Source organism: Populus trichocarpa, chromosome 12 (genome assembly GCF_000002775.5).
Source record: "Populus trichocarpa isolate Nisqually-1 chromosome 12, P.trichocarpa_v4.1, whole genome shotgun sequence".
NCBI classification, from domain to species: Eukaryota; Viridiplantae; Streptophyta; class Magnoliopsida; order Malpighiales; family Salicaceae; genus Populus; species Populus trichocarpa.
Genome location: NC_037296.2, coordinates 7,446,220 through 7,466,929, shown reverse-complemented (window position 1 = coordinate 7,466,929; position 20,710 = coordinate 7,446,220).

Below are 20,710 nucleotides of genomic sequence, written 5' to 3'. Positions count from 1 at the left end.
GGCTGTGAGGATGCCAATTATCAAACCATAGAGAGGTTGTCATTCCATCTCCTATGATGTACTTCATCTTCGGCCATGCTAAGGATCTGAGCTTTAGAATCTTTCCCCAAGCCCAAGAGCAATTCTGTGGCGTCTTGATTGTCCAGAAATTCCTACCTCGCAACAGATTGGATCTGATCCAAGTAGACCATATTGAGCCATCTGAGTCATTGCACAGGTTCCAAATGTGTCAATATGATTTTTTAGCTTTGTGAAGAAGAGAGAGAGAGAGAGAGAGAGAAAAGAGAGAAAGAGAGAGAGTGTGGTGCTGTCGGAGCTACATCTACTCCGTCCACCATTGGATTGTTCTCATTTCTGACTATGTTGTTCCTTCCAACCTTCTCTCAACATTGACCGAACGGATTTGTTATCCAATCAACGAGGTAAGAGATATTGATCTCGTAATATTTCTACTATTCTGCATTTTCAGTTCTGGAACTATGGAGAAGTGGTGAAGTTGCAGCATAGTGAATGGATTTTCTTCATGATTTCTCTTATGGCTGTCATAGACATGAAGGCCTTTTCCATATGTGAAGATTAAATCACAGTTCTTTGGAAAAAGTTTCATTTTTTCTTGCTAGTTTCAGAGTGGTTTGTCGTAGCTTGATCTCCTTTGTTCACCGTTGGATCGTTACCATTTTTGAGTATGTTGTTCTTCGGAACCTACTCTACATCTTGACCGAACGGATCATTATTACAATCAGTGTGTTGGGAGATATTGGCCTCGTGAACTGATCATTCTGTAATTCTCTGCTTCCTTCATGAACTAATCTGCATCTTGTTGTTTCTGAGTTAAGTTGCTGTTATTTCTGAGCTTAGGTTGCTTCTTGGACTCAGTTTATCTTCTTAGAATTTGGTTCTCTCTAGTATGTGTATGCTACCATAATGTCTCTATGCTCTTCTGTGGAAAATGTTCCAATGGTTAGCTCTAACATTGAACAACACAATCAAGTTAAGTCTGGACATACATTAAGATTAGAACTGCAAGATATGTTGAATAGCCATGGGATGAGGATTTCTCAATTTCAAGCTGATTCTGATGTTAGTATAGAGAACCACTCTACTGTCCAAGCTTCTAATGTTGTTCCAGAAATGAACCATGTGTTGGGTTCTAAAGTTGATGAGGTGAAGGTAGGGTCTCATCAACAAGAACAACTAAAACCTAGACCCAAATTGAATTTTTTAACTGCTTTGAAGGGTTCTGATGTTGATGACAATGAGGGTAGTAAGACCCTTGGCATTAGTTCAGTCCGTAATCTGCACTTTGCTCCCCCTACTATGACGGATGGTCGTGTGACAGTAGCTCCTCCACTTGATGTGTTTGAAGATGGCTGCGAATTTTGGAAATCCACCCTAGTTGGTCATTTTGTGGGGCAGAAATTACCGTATCCCGTGGTTAATTCTATTGCCAAAAGAATATGGAGCTCCTACGGTCTATCAGAAGTTTTGTCTTCGGATAACGGTTTCTTCATCTTCAATTTTGATTCTGTTGATCATGCCACTAATGTGCTGGAAAGAGCCCCATGGCACATGGCCAACAGGCCTTTGGTGCTTAAACGTTGGCAGCCGAACATGCAATTTTTGAAAGATGATTTGGCCAGAGTTCCGGTATGGGTTCGGCTGTATAATGTCCCTCTCGAGTATTGGACTATTAAGGGGTTGAGCTGTGTAGCGAGTGCTATTGGAGTCCCCCTTCATGCGGATCATATGACATTGTTGCGTAAAAGGCTTAGTTACGCAAGAGTTTGCGTTGAGATAGATGCTTCGAAGACGTTGGTTAAGGAATATGATCTTCGCTGTCCAAATGGGTTATTCATAACAATTTCAGCTGAGTATGAATGGATACCATCGAAGTGCAGTAATTGCAATGTCTTTGGACACACCACAACGCTATGTGCTACTAATAACATTGATAATCTTAAAGTGGTGGCAGAGGGTAAGAGGAATCTAGGAGCTATGAACTCTAAATCTGCGGATAACAAGCAGAATCAGTTTCAGTGGCAGGTAGTTGGTAAACGAAACAAGGGTTCTGTGAGTGGGGAGAATGCGGGGTGGGTAATTGTAATGAGAATGGTTGTTCAACATCTGGTATACATATGTCTGATTGTAAGATGATTGATCATGCGGCATCAGATGTGCACAATGCTGCTTGTCATGAAGATGAAAATCCTTCCTCTCCTCTTGTCTTAAAGAGTTTACGAGAAGACATGAATCAGGAGCAAGGGGCTGCAAGTACTGCTTTAGATCAAGATATGGACGCAATGAGAGGTGATACAGATGGGGAACAAACCGATAAGGAGTCAACATCAACGATCCTGACAACCCCTCAAACCCTGAATTCCACCGAAAAGGAAACTGTTAATCAGTTAGCTATTAAGGCTAGAGACTCTCTAGAGAAAAAGAAAAAGGGTTCAAAAGCCTCTTCAAAGAAGCATAAGAAATCTGGCTCCTCTCCAGGAGGCACGTCAAGGTAATCTTTGTGTTGCTGTTTGTACTCCTCTCTATTTTCCTATGATTATTGGATGTTGGAATATTAGAGGTTTGAATGATCCTATAAAGCATTCAGAATTGCGTCGGCTCATCCATCAAGAGAGGATAGCTCTTTTTGGTCTGGTTGAAACTCGAGTTAAAGACAAGAATAAAGATAATGTTTCTCAACTTCTTCTGCGTTCTTGGTCCTTCTTGTATAATTATGATTTCTCTTGTCGTGGGCGTATTTGGGTTTGTTGGAATGCTGATACGGTGAAGGTGGATGTTTTTGGAATGTCAGACCAGGCTATTCATGTTTCTGTCACTATATTAGCTACCAATATCAGTTTCAATACTTCAATTATTTATGGAGACAATAATGCTTCCTTACGTGAGGCATTATGGTCTGATATTGTGAGTCGAAGTGATGGATGGGAGTCAACCCCGTGGATTCTTATGGGTGATTTTAATGCTATCCGAAACCAGTCGGACAGGTTAGGAGGGTCTACTACGTGGGCTGGTACTATGGACAGATTGGATACATGTATTCGAGAAGCGAAAGTAGATGATCTTCGGTATTCAGGTATGCATTATACTTGGTCGAACCAATGTCCTGAGAATCTGATTATGCGGAAACTAGATAGAGTGCTTGTCAATGAGAAGTGGAATCTGAAATTTCCATTATCGGAAGCAAGATTTTTGCCTTCGGGTATGTCAGACCATTCTCCTATGGTGGTAAAGGTTATTGGCAATGATCAGAACAAAAAGAAACCATTCAGATTCTTCGATATGTGGATGGATCATGACGAGTTCATGCCCTTGGTGAAGAAGGTATGGGATCAGAATTCGAGGGGTTGTCCAATGTATCAGCTGTGTTGCAAACTAAGAAAGCTAAAGCAGGAATTGAAACTTTTCAATATGGCTCACTTCTCCAACATTTCAGATAGAGTGCGAGATGCAAAAAACGAAATGGATAAAGCTCAACAGGCTCTGCATACAGCGCTTGAGAATCCAATTTTGTGCATGCGAGAAAGGGATGTTGTTCATAAATATGCTTCTACCGTCAGGGCTGAAGAGAGTTTTTTCAAACAGAAGGCAAGGATACAATGGCTTAGCTTGGGGGATCAGAATACTAGCTACTTTCACAAATCAGTAAATGGAAGACAGAATAGAAATAAGCTTCTATCACTTACAAGGGAGGATGGAGAGGTTGTCGAAGGACACGAGGCAGTCAAATCAGAAGTAATTGCATACTTCCATCGTGTGTTAGGAGTTGATCAGATGCCTAGGGTTCTGAACGAGGAAGTGATGGAATCGGCAATTAACTTGAAACTGTCTTCAACGCAACAGCATGTACTCGCACATGATGTAACAAGGGAGGAGATTAAGCATGCTGTGTTTAGTTTGAAGAACAACAAAGCCCCTGGTCCGGATGGCTTTAACGCAGGTTTCTTCAAAAGAATGTGGCACATAGTTGGGGAAGATGTAATCAACGCTGTTAGATCCTTCTTTCAGACTCGTAGAATGCTTAAAGAAATGAATGCTACATCCATTTCCCTTATTCCTAAAGTTGCTAATCCTACAAGGTTGACAGATTTTCGTCCTATATCTTGCTGCAATACAGTGTACAAATGCATCGCTAAGATTCTAGCTGGGAGGATCAAAGTTGTTTTGCCATCCTTAGTTGGTCCATCCTTAGTTGTTTTGCCATCCTTAGACTGCTTTTATCTCAGGACGGAGAATCAGTGATAACATTCTTTTGTCTCAGGAACTAATGAAAGGCTATCATAAATCTACGGGACCTGCTCGTTGTGCTATGAAAGTTGATCTGATGAAGGCTTATGACTCGGTGCGGTGGGATTTCGTTGACGCTATGTTAATAAAAATGGGATTCCCTAGAACAGTCATTGATTGGATCATGGTTTGTGTTACATCATGTCAATTCTCTATCAACGTCAATGGTGAGCTTGCAGGTTACTTTCAAGGGGGAAGAGGGCTGAGACAAGGGGATCCATTGTCCCCATATTTGTTTGTCCTATGTATGGAAATCCTGTCGGGGCTATTCTGCAAGATGAGTGCCAACCAAGAATTCAAGTTCCACTAGAGATGCAAGAAGGACAAAATTTCTCATCTTTGTTTTGCTGATGACTTGATGATTTTTAGCAACGGGGATGTAAACTCAATTCGTATGATCAGAACTGTGCTCACAAAGTTTCAAGATCTATTAGGTCTGTATCCAAATCCAAACAAAAGTGACATCTTCTTGAGCGGTGTGTGAAATGCTGAGAGGGAACAAATTATTCATATTCTTGGGTTTAGAGAGGGGGAGCTCCCTATGAAATATTTGGGAGTACCTCTTCTCTCGTCCAGACTAAAGGCTATTTATTGTAAGGGCCTCGTGGATCGAATCACCTCTAAAGTTCGACATTGGACTTGTAGAACACTCTCGTATGCAAGACGGGTACAACTGATTAATTCAGTCTTATTTTCCATACAGGTCTATTGGGCATCTCTCTTTCTCTTACCTGGGCAAGTAATTAAAAATGTGGAGCAAATTATGAAATCCTTTCTATGGTCAGGTTCAGATATGAGAACTACTGGGGCTAAAGTGGCTTGGGATCAGGTATGTCTTCCAAAAAAGGAGGGGGGGCTAGGAATAAAAAGCATAACAGAATGGAACAAGATTGCTTTGTTAAATCATGCATTCATGGCCTAGAAACAATTGTGAAAATAAAAATAAAGTTAAATGTATATGGAGATTCAGTTTGATAATTTACCAAGTAAAAGGAGCATGGCAAATCAAATATAAAGAGTTAAAGCCATATCATGAATACCTTTCCAAATTAATAGAGGGTTTTGAGGAGATAGAGTTTACACATTTGGGAAGGGACAAAAACCAATTTTTTGATGCTCTAGCAACTTTGGCTTCCATGACTCAGATTGATTATGAGGATCCAGTAAAATTCATTTGCATAAGAATTAAAAAATTCCCCTGTTTACTACTGCTCAATCGGGGAAGAAACAGATAAAAAGCCTTGGATTACGATATAAAGAAATTTTTCTAGTATCGAGAGTATCCCGATCGGGCATCCAAGTCAGATCGAAAAACAATTGCGAAGAATAGCCTTGAATAATTCTGATGAAACCCGATAGCAATGATGGTTTGAATCCCCAAGATCATGCAGACAAGATTTGTTGAGCCTTGACCTGTCACCTAACTATATGAAAAAAAGAACCAAGACTACAAAGGAATTGAAAACACCACACAAAGAAACCTGTGAATTCTCTCAGGAATCAACGTGATAAATTTGGTTGTTTGAACGGCACAAGATTAACTTGATAAGTTTAGTGAGTTCTTTTAAGAACGAAGAGGAACACAAGACATAAGAATAATAATAATTTTTCTGAAAACTCATGCCCCAATAAATTCATACTGGGAACAACCCTCCAAGAATAGGAAAAGTCATAACTTTTCAGAACTACAGCTTTAAAAACATCAACATAAACAAGCCCCCATGTTATTTTAGGTCTCTTGGACTTCTAGAGGCAACCAAAAATAATTTAATGACTAAATTCAATGTATTTAACATAACCAGTCAAGACCAAGCTCATTCCCCTATCTAATATCCTTGAAACTCAACAAATTCATTCCCTTTATTGGCCAAACCATACTGGTCACTTTTTTGCATGCTTATTAGCCTCTTTAATTGCTTTGATGACATGGACTAAGCCTTAATTATTAATTAAGACCATCTTGGTCTTTTTAGAATCAACCCAATTCTCTTAGATTTGCCCATTTATTGCTTCCTTGAAACGTTTGGCTCTAAGTATTGTAATTAGGCCACTAGGAAGTGACAAAAGGTCTTTGCAAATTCAACTCCATTCCCACGTTTTTCTGAAAACTTAGTTGCAGAATGTATACTTCTATTGTAAGCAAATTCAACTTGTGGCAAACAATCTTCCCATGTTTTCAAGTTCTTTTTAATGATAACACGCAACAAAGAAGACAAAGTTCTATTCACTACTTCAATTTGACCATCCGTTTGTGGATGACAAGCAGTAGAAAACAACAACTTGGTTCCCAACTTTCCCCACAAAGTCTTCTAAAAGTAACTCCAAAACTTTGCATCCCTATAAGAAACAATGGTCCTAGACACGCCATGTAACCTAACAATTTCTTTGGTTTTCAATTTCGGGTCTAATCAGGTTTGATTCATAACGTTTTTGCGTCAGTATATCAAACCTTATCACAAATTGCTCAAACTTTATATTCTAGCTATTTGGGTTGATATCACACTATATCTGAAATGGTAGCTCAATTGGATATCATTTACTTTGGGTTCCAAATTCGGACTTAACTCGTTGTAAACAAGTCTGTTTTGCGTCAATTTTTGAAATTCGCTTTCTTTCTGTTGTTTTCATTTCTTGTAGTATATTTTCAACATATCCAACATATTTGGGTGTTGTTTCATTTTTTGCATATTTCGTTTCTGTTTTTATTCGAGTCTTCAGTTTCATTCGTATTTCGGATAGACTCGCTTGCTACTCATGAGACTATCATCGCAGTTTTGTTTTTGCTTGTTTTCTAGTTTTTATTGCTTCTTGAGTCATATATACAAATTTGAATTGTGCTGCTAAGTTGGTTCTATTTGGTGTTGGTTTGAGTTTCGCAATAACAGCAAGAAGGTGAGACAAGAGGCGTGAGATTGTGAGGATATTAAGAGTGTTTAAGCAAAACACGAGCGATGTGAGGGGTTTTTTTTTACCACTAACCAATTTTTACAAGTATTATCATGTCAGATCAAAACAACACACGACCCCCTCACGAGAACTTAAATTCCAAATGCAAGCCATGATGAAAATGATGAATTTCATGATGGGGAACGTGTTTCACAAACTTGAGAAGGTGGGGAAGACATGGCTGGAACATGTACCCAAGACGTGAAGAAGGTTGGGGCTGAACCGAAATCAAACAATGACAGTGGGGCCGAAAGGCCAAGGTGGGTTGATTATGCGGATTTTGAGGAGGACGTTGATGATATTGGTGATGGTGGTTTTAAAGATGAGACCATAGGGCATTGGGAATGCTTTCGGCAGCATAGAAACCGAAGGGATTCCATGTATTTTGATGAGGTGTTATGGCAAAAGAAAATGAGGATTCAAAAGGAGAGGTGGTGTTAAAGGGAGAGAAACAAAGAGATTAGTGTTCTAAAAAATGAATCCAAGAGTCTATCCCGTATTCTAGGGGAGATGAAGCAAGAACTTGATGTGTTAACGGCAACAGTCAATGCCCAGCAAGCTTCAAAAAAAGAGGAGAAAATATGCTGCAATGATGATATACAAAATAGAACGGTTGCTACTTTCATTCAAAGTTGTTAGCGACGATTGTTGGCAAGAAAAGAACTCCAAAGGCTTCAAAAAGAGGCTAAGGAATCCCCAAGCTATTGGCTGGCACCCCATTCTAGAAGCTATTCCTTCCAATTCTAATCCTAAGATGGGGCAAAAGGATGAGATAGTTTGGTTGGATTCGCCAAATCACAGATTCTCGATCAAAGTAGCTTGGGAACAACTAAGAAGTCATCGTCAGATGGTTGAATGGCATGACATTGTGTGGTTCAAGAATGTTGTTCCAAGACATTCATTTCTTCTATGGATGGCTGTCCAACAGAAACTCACAACTCAAGATAAACTTCATCGGTTTGGTATACATGGTCCCAATAGATGCTCACTCTGTCTCCGCAACAATGAGGATCACAACCACTTGTTCTTTGAATGCTCCTATACTAAAGCGATCTGGTGGGATGTTTGTGACAGATGCGACATTCCAAGAATGACAAAAGGCTGGGATGAATGGATTCGATGGGTCACTATATCTTGGCATTGCAAGAGTTTCGTCAATTTTTCTCGTAAACTGAGTTTTGCAACTACAGTGTATCATGTATGGCAAGAACGGAATGCAAGGATCTTTGCTGGACTGTCTAGAACTTCGAATTTGGTCTTTAATCAAATCGAATGTATCATTCGTAAGCTTGATTTGATGAGGAATGTTGTACCAACAAATGAAAACAAAAGGATCCAACGAGCTTGGAGGGTGAATACCATAGATTCTTAATTTGTTAGTTAGCTGGTTGTATTGGTTTCCCTCACGAATCTAGTGAGGTTTCAGTTTTATGGTCGGTGGCTAGCCTGTAGCCATCTGTTCTTTTATGTTTCTGTTATCATTGTAAATCTGGGGTATGCCCCTTATAATGTTTGTATCTTCTTCTTTTAATACATACGTCAACTTACCAAAAAAAAAAACAAAGAAACAGCTATACTAGGAGTAGTAGAATTAAGATCGTTAGTGTTAAAATAAGCCTCCTTATACACAAGTAAGATCATCGGTTTGTTAGTGAAAAATGCAGATCGGATTTGAGCTCCTTATACCTTGTTTTCAATGTGACATCGAGTGTGAAATATGGTTTCCTGTTGCTGATATACACCTTCTTTGATTTGCATGTTCAGCGCATGCCTTATAACCAAGGCCTCCCCTTAATAGGATATGCAATCTCCTCATCACTACAATCCATCAAAGGTGGCATCTCTTCACTTTCAGATTTGTTACTTTCAGATTCAACCTCCCCATTGTCTCTTGTAAGCATCACTCTTCGGTTTGGACACTAAGATGCAATGTGCCCCTTCCGTATAACACTTAAAACATTTAATATCTCTATCACGAGTAGGTTGAGATACTAAGATGCAATGTGCCCCTTCCGTATAACACTTAAAACATTTAATATCTCTATCACGAGTAGGTTGAGATTCAGATTTACCTTTCCCATCCATATGAGCATCCTTTTTGGCCTTAGGGAGGTTCCGCCTATGCATAAGGCTTCGGTTGGACAACCCCTTCTCCCTTCAAATTTGGCCTCCATGTTGAGGAAGATATGAAGCCGAATTGGTCTGAAAATATATATTGCCCCCTCTTTTTATTTGCCCCTCCACCTTTCATGCCATTGGGACCATGTCCTCCAATCCACACAATGTTGTAATTCAACAACTTTCACAATATCCCTATTCAGCCCATTTAGAAACTAGTCATAGTAGCTTCCCTATCCTCAATCGCATTGACTCGAATCATTGCGATCTCCATCTCCTTGAAATACTCATTCACGGACCTCGAACCCTGATTCAAACCTTGCAATTTCAGATACAAATCTCTATAATTGTGGTTAGGCACAAATTGCCTTCTCATCAACATTTTCATCTCCTCCCACAACACTACCACAACACTACCGGCCTCATTGCACACCTTTTCTTACTAATCACATTTTGATCCCACCAAATCAGTGCGTAATATGTGAACTCAATGCCTACCAATTTTACCCTTTTCACCTCCGAATAGTTATGGCAATAAAAAATTCAATTCACCTTTTTCTCCCACTCCAAATATGCCTCGGGATCGTTTTTACCTTGAAAATAAGGTATTTTTGGTTTGATAGCATCCAAATCACCATCTAAATCATCATCTCCCCCAACACTACGAAAATTTCCCCTTTGGCCAAATTAGCCCCTAGTTAAGCCTCTTTGTACATAAATAAAATCATTGGCTTGATAGTGAAAAATACAGATATGAGTAATACCTTCCCTAGCATAAAAATTGGGTTGTTTCTTTAGTTTTTCCACACAATTCTCATCACGCTTCCTGACTTTCTTCAGTCCTCTTGTCTTGGGTGTTTCTGAGTAATGGCCGAATGGTCTAATTTGTTTGGAGTGTTGGCTGAATATTTCTTTGTGTTTGGATGGGTGGGAGAATGGATTGTAGTGGTGTTTTGGGTTCTGACTGAATCTGATGATCTTCACTCCCCTTGTTCCTCACCTTGATTTTCTCTCCCATAGCTTCATGCTCACTTTTTAGCTTTATTTGATCATCATACTCCTATTTGGGTGTAAGAGCTACAAGAGTTATGGTTTTACCATCTTTTACAATGGTATACCTATTTTTAACCCTATCATGAATTGTCTTCCTATCATATTGTCATGAGACTCTCAACAAGATGTGACTTGCTTGCATTGGTAGCACATCGCACAAAACTTCATCAACATGCTTCCCAATCAAAAATGGAATCGGAACCTATTTAATCACTTTCACTTCACCATTATCATCATTCAGCCATTGAAATCTATATGGTTTAGCATGCTTAACAGTACACAAATTCAATTTACTAACAAGGGCGGTACTATAAACATTAACACAGCTTCCATTATCTATAATTAAGCTACACACCTTGCTTTGTACATAGCAACGCATATGGAAGATGTTCTCCCTTTGTTGATTAGTTTCATCTTCCTTGACCTGAACCTGATGATACAATCCAGGCAAGGTCAAATTCGGATTTTGATGTAAAATGTAACTATGCATTTTTACGGCAATAGTCATAATTCTCAATCCGACCGTTGGATCGGACTGAAATTTTACGTGGAGTCTCTTGACATATTTTTCTACCTTGGGTTAAAATGTTAGGTCAATCGGATTTCGGGAAGGCACCGCAATACTGGTCAACAGAGGTTATATGGATTTTGTTATTTACTTCTTTTTGACTTGTAGACTTCCTATTTTGTTAGGATTTTTTTTCTAAAAGGGTGTGACAACTTGTTTTGGGAATTTCCTAGCTCTACAAACTTGTTTAATGGGCTGCAACATAGTTTCCAAGTGTGGCAAAGATTTATAAATGTTTCAGAATCCTTTTCTTACAAGGATTCATTATTCATCCTGGCTACAAGGAAAGAAGACTTCAGAATTAATTCTACCTTCAGATCAAATTTCCTGGTCTATTTAGGATTTCTTAATGGTGACAAATCTGATTCTAGCATATATATAGGATAGTAGTTTTCAAATTTTTATTATTTTCTTCTTAGTCTTTAGGTTATTATTACTTATTTTGGTCAATTGTAAGTGGGCCTCATATAAGTTCATATAAGGAGGGTCCATTAGGGTTTACTTAAGTCTAGAGTTAGTATAAATAAAGGCATAACCGGACACGTAAGTTAGACAATTCAGATTAATAAAACTTCTTGTTTGCCGCACTTGTTGTGTGTTCGTGGGATAATCTCCCTTCCTTGGTTCTCTTACTGAAAACGACTTATCGAAGAACAACTGGCTTCGTGGCGTCATCCTTATACTTCTCGTTCGCGAATCAATATTTGTTGGGTGGGGGTTTTCTGTTTCTAATAGTGCTTGTGCCTAGGTACAAGTTATCTTGTGTCACACTCCTATCAAACCTGATTTACTTGGCTTTCCGTGAATTGGTGTCTTTGCGTGTGGGTTGCGTGACCATGTGATCACGAGGTTCACATCACCTGAAGTGTTCGCCTTATAACCAAGGACTCCTCAACCAGTAATGGTAACTCATCCCCATCACTATCCTCCAATGTCATGCCTTCACAATCAGATCTGGCACTTTCAGATTCGATATCACCATTATCTCTAATCATCATGATTTTGTTGTTTGGGCACTCCGAAGCATAATGTGCATTGTCTCTTACACCTGAAACATTTAACATCACGAGTACGTTTAGGTTGAGTTTTAGATTTACCTTTGGTACCAATAGGGACATCAACTTTTAGCCTTTCGTGGTTCGGCTTTTAAAGAAATAAAGGACCTCGGCCGGACAATATCCTCTCTCCTTAGGTTCATCTTCCAAGATGATGAAGAGCCCGAATTAAACGGTGGCCGAACATGTCCCTTCCTAAGTTGTCTTTCCACCTTCGTAGCCATGTGAACAATGTTCTCTAGCTCGACATAGTGTTGTAGCTCCACAACATTGGTAATGTCCTCAGTCAACCCATTAGAAATCTAGTCATTGTGGCTTCTCTATCCTTAACAGCATTGGCCCAATCCATTGTTATTTCATCTCTTTGTGATATTCATCTACTAACTTATATAACCTTGATTCAGATCTTGTAGCTTCAGATATAAGTCTTTGTAATAGTAGTTTAGCACAAATTGTCTCCTCATTAAGACCTTCATCTCCTCCCAAGTCTAAACGGGTCGCTCCCCATTCCTCCTCTTACTAATTAAAATTTGATCTCACGAAATCAATGTATACCCTGTAAACTCAATGACCACCAATTTCACCTTCTTTTGTTCAGAATAACCACAATGATGTGAGAGTTTTAGTGAGCACATCAACAACCTAATTAGAAGAAGAAATAAATTAAACCTGGAGTTTTCTATGAGCAACCATGTCATGCATGAAGTATGAGCAACCATGTCATGCATGAAGTGAAAATCTATCTCCACATGTTTAATACGAGCATAAAAAAAAGGAATTGTACCTAAAATACCAAGTTCATAAAGTAGAGCCATGACCCCTTATAGTTTAGCAGCAACATTAGCAATAGTTGTAGGGCAATAGTACAATGCTTGACAGATTTCTAAGAAATCAAGTTAAGACCAAGGAAAGTAGCATCACCATTAGTAGACTTTGGTGAACAACATTACTAGCCTAATCAAAACCACTAAACCCTTAAGAGTGAAAGATAACTTTGACGTGTCGATAGCAACCTAGGGGATGAAGTACAATATACAAGTTACGTTTAATTGTTAACCAATTAATATTAGTGAGAGAATATATGAACTGATATACCTTGTTAATCATAAAACATATAGTAGGTCGTGTGAACATGAGGTATTAAATAGCACCCACTAATTATCTGAATTCTGTAGGACCTAATTGAGTAGTGCCAAATGACTTGATAATAAAGAATTTATGGTAGTAGGAGCATCAACGAGTATATATATATAGAGAGAGAGAGAGAGAGAACTAACTCTAATGAAATTTATATAGAACATTAAATCTAGAAATATAGTTAATCACAATGCTTCAATATCATTTAACATACCATAATATGCAAACCAGACCCAAATAATCCCTTTTGGAGATAGCAAGTTGCTAGTTTCTTTGATGCTTTGACATGGGGCAATCACGGATGCGGTGAAGAAGACACTATAATAAACACATCTTTTAACTCCCTTAATAAGTGACAATTCATCAGGAATCTCATTAGGAAATATGTTCTTAAAATCCTGCAATATAAAAACACAAACACTAGAAAGACAATGATCAAGGTCATGAGCATTAAAATATGTCTTCTTATACAAAAGTAAAATCATATACATGTAAAAAAATAAGCATTTTTAATCTCAATCCTCTTTGCATAAAAATTAGCATGTTTATTTTTATCACTCTCTTCTTTTGTCACCCTTCCTTTTTTCTTTCCTCTTTTCTTCTCTCATCTTTTAGCCGAATCCCTGCTGATTTTTATTTTGGCCAAATATAACCTTCTTCTCTTGACTCACATTATTTTCACTCTTCATCACATCCTCACATGGTTGTTCTTTTTATTTGGCGTTGCCTTTTCCTTCCAGCAAGGTCAAATTCGGATTTTGACGTAAAAAGTGCACCTATCCAATTTTACAGCAATAGTCATAATTCTCAATTCAACCGTTGGATCGAGCTGAAATTTTACATGGAGTCTCCTAACATGTTGTCCTCTTACCTTGGTTTAAAATTTCAAGTCAATCGGAATTCGGGAAGGCACCGAAATACGAGTCAACAGAGGCTGTACTAATTTTGTTATTTACTTCCTTTTGACTTGTGGACTTCCTATTTGGCTAGGATTCTTTTCCTAAAAGGATGTGGCAGCTTATTTTGGAAATCTACTAATTCTACAAAGATCTTTAATGGGCTGCAACATAGTTTCCAAGTGTGGCAAGGATTCATAATTATTTCAGAATCCTTTTCTTACAAGGATTCCTTATTCATCCTAGCTACAAAAAGGAAAGAAGACTTCAAAATAAATTCTACCTTCAGATCAGATTTCCTAGTCTATTTGGGACTTCTTAAGGGTGACAAATATGATTCTAGCATATTTAGGATGGTAATTTTCAGATTTTTATTATTTTCTTCTTAGTCTTTGGGTTATTATTACTTATTTGGGTCAATTGTAAGTGGGCTTAATATAAGTCCACCTAAGGGGGGTCCATTAGGGTTTATTTAAGTCTACAGTTAGCATAAATAAAGGCATAACCAGACATGTAAGTTAGACAATTCAGATTAATAAAAACTTCTTGTTTGCCGCACTTTGTGTGTGTATGTGTTGGTGAGATAATCTCCCTTCCATGGTTCTCTAAAGAACTGAAAACGACTTATCGAAGAACAACTGTCTTCGTGGCTTCATCCTTATACTTCCCGTTCGCGAATCAATATTCGTTGGGTGGGGGTCTCCGTTTCCAATAGTGCTGGTGCCTAGGTACAAGTTATCTTTGTGTCACACTACTATCAAACCTGATTTACTTGGCTTTCCGGGAATTGGTGTCTTTGCGTGTGGGTTGCGTGACCATGTGATCACGAGGTTCGCATCAGTATCATTCCCTCTCTCTTCAAGATGATTCGTCCTCGAATCACCAAGAAGTTGAATGGACAATTCCTTAGCCTTTTTTTGAAGCCTTTGGAGTTCTTTTCTTGCCAACAATCGTCGCCAACAACTTTGGATGAAAGTAGCAGCCGTTCTATTTTGTATATCATCAATGTAGCATATTTTCTCCTCTCTTTTTGAAGCTTGCTGGGCATTGACTGTTGTCGTTAACACACCAAGTTCTTGCTTCATCTCCCCTAGAATACGGGATAGACTCTTGGATTCGTTTTTTAGAACACTAATCTCTTTATTTCTCTCCCTTTGATACCACCCTCTCCTTTTGAATCCTCATTTTCTTTTGTGATACACGAAATCCCTTTGGTTTCTAGGTTGCCGAAAACCTTCCTGATGGCCTATGGTCTCATCCTTAAAACCACCATCACCAATATCATTAATGTCCTCCTCAAAATCCGCATAATCAACCTACCTTGGCCTTTCAGCCCCGTTGCCATTGTTTGATTTCGGTTCAGCCCCAACCTTTCTCACGTCTTGGGTACATGTTCCTGCCATGTTACCATGTTCTCCCACCTTCTCAAGTCTGTCACATACGTTCCCCATCATGAAATTCATTATTTCCATCATCTTTGTCATGGCTTGCATTTGGAATTTAAGTTCTACATCGTGAGGGGGTGGTGTGTTGTTTCGATATGACATGATACTACCTGCAAAAATTGGTAAGTGGTAAAAAAAAATCCTCACATCGCTCGTGTTTCGCTCAAACACTCTTAATATCCTCACACATGCTCACACCTCTCGTCTCACCTTCTTGCGGTTCTTGCGGAACTCAAACCAACACCAAATAGAACCAACTTCACAGCGCAATCCAAATATGTATAAGAAGCAATAAAAACCAGAAAACAAGCAAAAACAAAACTCTAATAATAGTCTCGCGAGTAGCAAGCGAATCTATTCGAAATATGAACGAAACTGAAGACTCGAATAAAAACAGAAACGAAATATGCAAAATGATGAAACAACGCCCAAATATGTTGGATATGTTGAAAATATACTGCAAGAAATGGAAACAACAGAAAGAAAGTGAATTTCAAAAGTTGACGCAAAATAGACTCTTTTACGACAAGTTAAGTCTGAATCTGGAACCTAAAGTAAATGATGTCAGATTGAGCTACAATTTCATATATAGTGCTATATCAACCCAAATAGACAGAATATAAAGTTTGAAAAATTTATGATAAGTTTTGATATACTGACGCAAAAACATTATGAATCAGACCTGATTAGACCCGAAATTAAAAGCCAAAGCAAACGATATCCAAATGACCCCAAAATCAATATATGGTGCGAGTAGGACCCCAGTAATCAGAGTCTCAAATTTGAGCTAGTTTTCTGCGGCAGAAACCAATAAATATCTTTTTGAACGACTTTTTTTTTCTTTTTTCTTTTTTCTTTTTTTTATGCTACTGATATATTTTGAACAGGAACCAAATGAAATAACCAATTTTTTTTTATATTGATATGCTGCAAAATCAAGGAGAAGAAGAAATTGGACACTAAGGAATTTTTGCGGAAACAACAAGAAACGAAAATTTCAGAAGTATATAACCTGATTAATGGAGCCAAGCTCTAATTTCAAATGACGCAAACCTCGTGATCACATGGTCACGCAACCCACACACAAAGACACCAATTCCCGGAAAGCCAAGTAAATTAGGTTTGATAGGACTGTGTGACACAAAGATAACTTGTACCTAGGCACCAGCACTATTGGAAACGGAGGCCCCCACCCAACGAATATTGATTCGCGAACGAGAAGTATAAGGATGATGCCACGAAGACAGTTGTTCTTCGATAAGTCGTTTTCAGTTCTTTAGAGAACCAAGGAAGGGAGATTATCCCACCAACACACAATAAGTGCAACAAAGAACTTTATTGATCTGAAAATTGTGTAACCTTACATGTCTGGTTATGCCCTTATTTATAGTGACTACAAATTAAAATAAACCCTAATGGACCCCTTATGTGGACTTATATGATGCCCATTACAATTAAACCCAAATAATATAAATAAACCCTAAAGTAAGAAGAAAATAATAATAACAATAATAAATCCGAATTTAATATCCTAAATATAATAGGATCAGATTTGTTGCCCTTTAGAAGTCCCACATAAGCTAGGAGAATCACATCTGAAGGTAGAATTAATTCTGAAATCTTCTTTCCTTTTTTTGTAGCTAGGATGAATAAGGAATCCTTGTAAGAAAAGGATTCTAAAACATTTATGAATCTTTGCCACACTTGGAAACTATGTTGCAACCCATTAAAGATCTTTGTAGAATTAGGAGATTCCCAAAATAAGCTGCCACATCCTTTTAGGAAAAGAATCATAGCCAAATAGGAAGTCCACAAGTCAAAAGGAAGTAAATAACAAAATTCGTACAGCTTTTGTTGACCCGTATTGAGATGCCTTCCCGAACTCCGATTGGCCTGAAATTTTAACCCAAGGTAGGACAACATGTCAGGAGATTTCATGTACAATTTCAGCCTAATCCAATAGTCGGATTGAGAATTATGATTGTTGCCGTAAACCTGGATAGTTGCACTTTTTACGTCAAAATCCGAATTTGACCTTGCCTGGATCGTATCATTATCGTATCTTTATGTGACAACAAATTGAAAAGAGGAACTGCGTGTACGCAATTAAAGCCAATAAAGGGCACAAACATTTTGTCTTTCAGCCCGGTGATTGGGTAGTACATATGCGCAAGGTGAGATTTTCAACCCAAAGGAAATCTAAGCTACACCCACGTGAGGATGGGTCATTTCACATCCTTGAGCGGATCAATGAAGTTGATTTGCTTGGTGAGTATAGTGTTAGTGCTACCTTTAATGTTTCTGATCTTACTCTGTTTGATGTAGGTGATGATTCAAGGTCGAACCCTTTTAAAGAGAGAGGGGATGATGCAGATCAGCCTAACACCAAGCTTAATTATACCAAAGATCCATTAGAGGTACCAAGTAGGCCAATTACAAGAGCTAGGGCAAAGAAGCTTAATTATTTTCTTCTTAGCCTTTGGTTTATTACTCATTTGGGTCAATTATAAGTGAGCCTCATATAAGTCCACATAAGGGGAGGTCTATTAGGGTTTATTTCAATCTAGAATAAGTATAAATAAAACCATAACCAAACATGTAGGGGCTACGAATTTTTCAAATTAACAAACATCTTATGCCACAACTTTATGTGTGAGTGGTGAGATATTATCCATTCCTTTGTTCTCTAAAGAACTGAAACGACTTATCAAAGAACAACTAACTTCGTGACGTCATCCTTATACTTTTCATTCACGAATTAATATTCATTGGGTGGGTGTTTCCGTTTTTAATAGTGTTGGTGCCTAGGTACAAGTTATCTTTGTACCACACTCCTATCAAACCTGATTTACTTGGCTTTCCGGGAATTTGGTGTCTTTGCATGTGGGCTGCGTGACCACATGATCACGAAGTTTGTATCATCCTAAATAAGTAATAATAACCCGAAGACTAAGAAGAAAAAAATAAAAATCCGAAAATTACCATCCTAAATATGATTTGGAAAATTTGTGTTGCTACCCCCTTTGATGTCCTTGATTAGCTTGGATTTCCTTGTTTAACCTGAACAAATAAGAAAAAAAAATTTCCTCATTTGTTGCTGATTTAATTACTTTCCTTCCTAATTTAGGAAAAACATTAAATAATCCTTCCCTCTTTAGGAATAAGATCTGGCCAACTTCCTTACTTAATTAGTAGAATAAATTGTTGACTTTCTATCCTTGTAGCATTAGGAAAAAATAAGCTTAACAAGGTTGGTATTGGGCCGGACACATCAGCCCCTTATTCCACACGAATTGGGCTCTTCTTGGACCTGAATTTGATGAATTAAAGGCTATCGTTCATGCTCCTTAAATGTCCCAAGCCCCTCTAGGTCCATTTTGCTCCATATGTTTTGAACAAACCTATTCAATGCTTCTTTAAGCTTCTTCGCCCTAGCTTTTATAATTGGCCCAATTGGCACCTCCAATGGGTCGTTGGCATAATTGCACTTGGTGTTGGGCTGATCCTCGTCATCCCCTCTCTCTTCAAAAGGATTTGACCTCGAATCATCACCTACATCAAACAGAGTAAGATCATAAACATTAAAGGTATCACTAATACCATACTCACATGGCAAATCAACTTTAGAAGCATTGTCATTGATCATCTTAAGGATCTGAAATGACCCATCTCCTCGTGGTTGTAGCTTTGATTTCCTATGGACAGGAAATCTCTCCTTGCGCATATACACCCTAACCCAATCGTCGGGCTGAAAGACAACATGTTTGCGCCCCTTATTGGCTTTGGTCGCATACACACGATTTCTCTTTTCAATCTGTTGCCGCATACTCTCATGGAGTGTCTTCACCACCTATGCTTTACGATTACCACAAACTACCCTTTCATCAACAGGCAAAGGAATCAAATCCTTTGGAGTTAAAGGGTTAAATCCATACACAATTTCAAATGGTGAAAATGCAGTTGTAGAGTGCACACTACCATTATATGCAAACTCTATAAATGACAAACAATCTTCCCAATTCTTTAAGCTCTTTTGAATGACAACACGCAGAAGTTGTGTCAAGGTCCTATTAACTACTTTGATTTGTCTGTCTTTTTGGGGGTGACAAGTAGTTGAAAACAATAGTTTAGTACACAATTTTCCCCATAACACCTTCCAAAAATAACTAAGGAACTTAACATCTCTATCAGAAACAATGCTCTTAGGGACCCCGTGAAGCCGTACTATCTCCCTAAAGAACAAATCAGCATTGTTAGTTGCATCATCAGTTTTATGACATGGAACGAAGTGTGCCATCTTTGAAAACCTATCAACAACTACAAAGATGGAATCCCTACCTCGTTTTGACCTAGGTAAACCGAAGATGAAGTCCATCAAAATGTCTACCCATGGTTCATTCGGTATAGGCAGAGGGGTATACAAGCCATGTGGTTGAGTCCTAAACTTTGCTTTCCTGCAAGTTATGCATTTATCACATATATGTTGCAGATCTTTTTTCATTTTAGACCAAATCAATGCATACTCCGTAAACTCAATGACCACCAATTTCACCTTCTTTTGTTCAGAATAGCCATAGCAATCAAAAATCAAATCTACCTTTTTCTCCCACTCCAAATAAGCCTCGGGATGGTTTTTACCTTAGAAGTTAGGAATTTTCAGTTTAATGAAGTCCAAGTTCCCGTCCACATCTTCTTAATTCCCCATGCCATGGAAATTCACATTCCTCCTATCCCTAAGTGGTCCGAACTTGATTCCATGGCCAGCAGACAAAATCATAGTCATCTTCACCCGCATCTGTGTTTTTGTCAACAAACTCGTCAAAATCATATCTGACATTACGTATGGCCCTACAGACCGTATTTCCTCGTCGAATAGCCCCACTATTCTGTTGCTTTATTGAATTCCCCTCATCTTTCAGATCCTTGTATGTCCTAGACAAAAGAGCTCGAATTACTGGCCTATAGCTCGCAATTGGAAAGCGACGTCAGCATTTTGTGTCACTGATTTGTTGATTTTAGATATTTTTTTAATCTGTAAAATTTGGTTAGTAGCACAAAATATATCCTCACACCTCTCGAGTTTAACACAAAAATCAAGGATTTTCACTCTAATATACTCACTATGCCTTTTACCTCACAACTTGCTTTCTTTTGGATCTTTAGGAATTAAAATCAACAAATCAAAGTCAG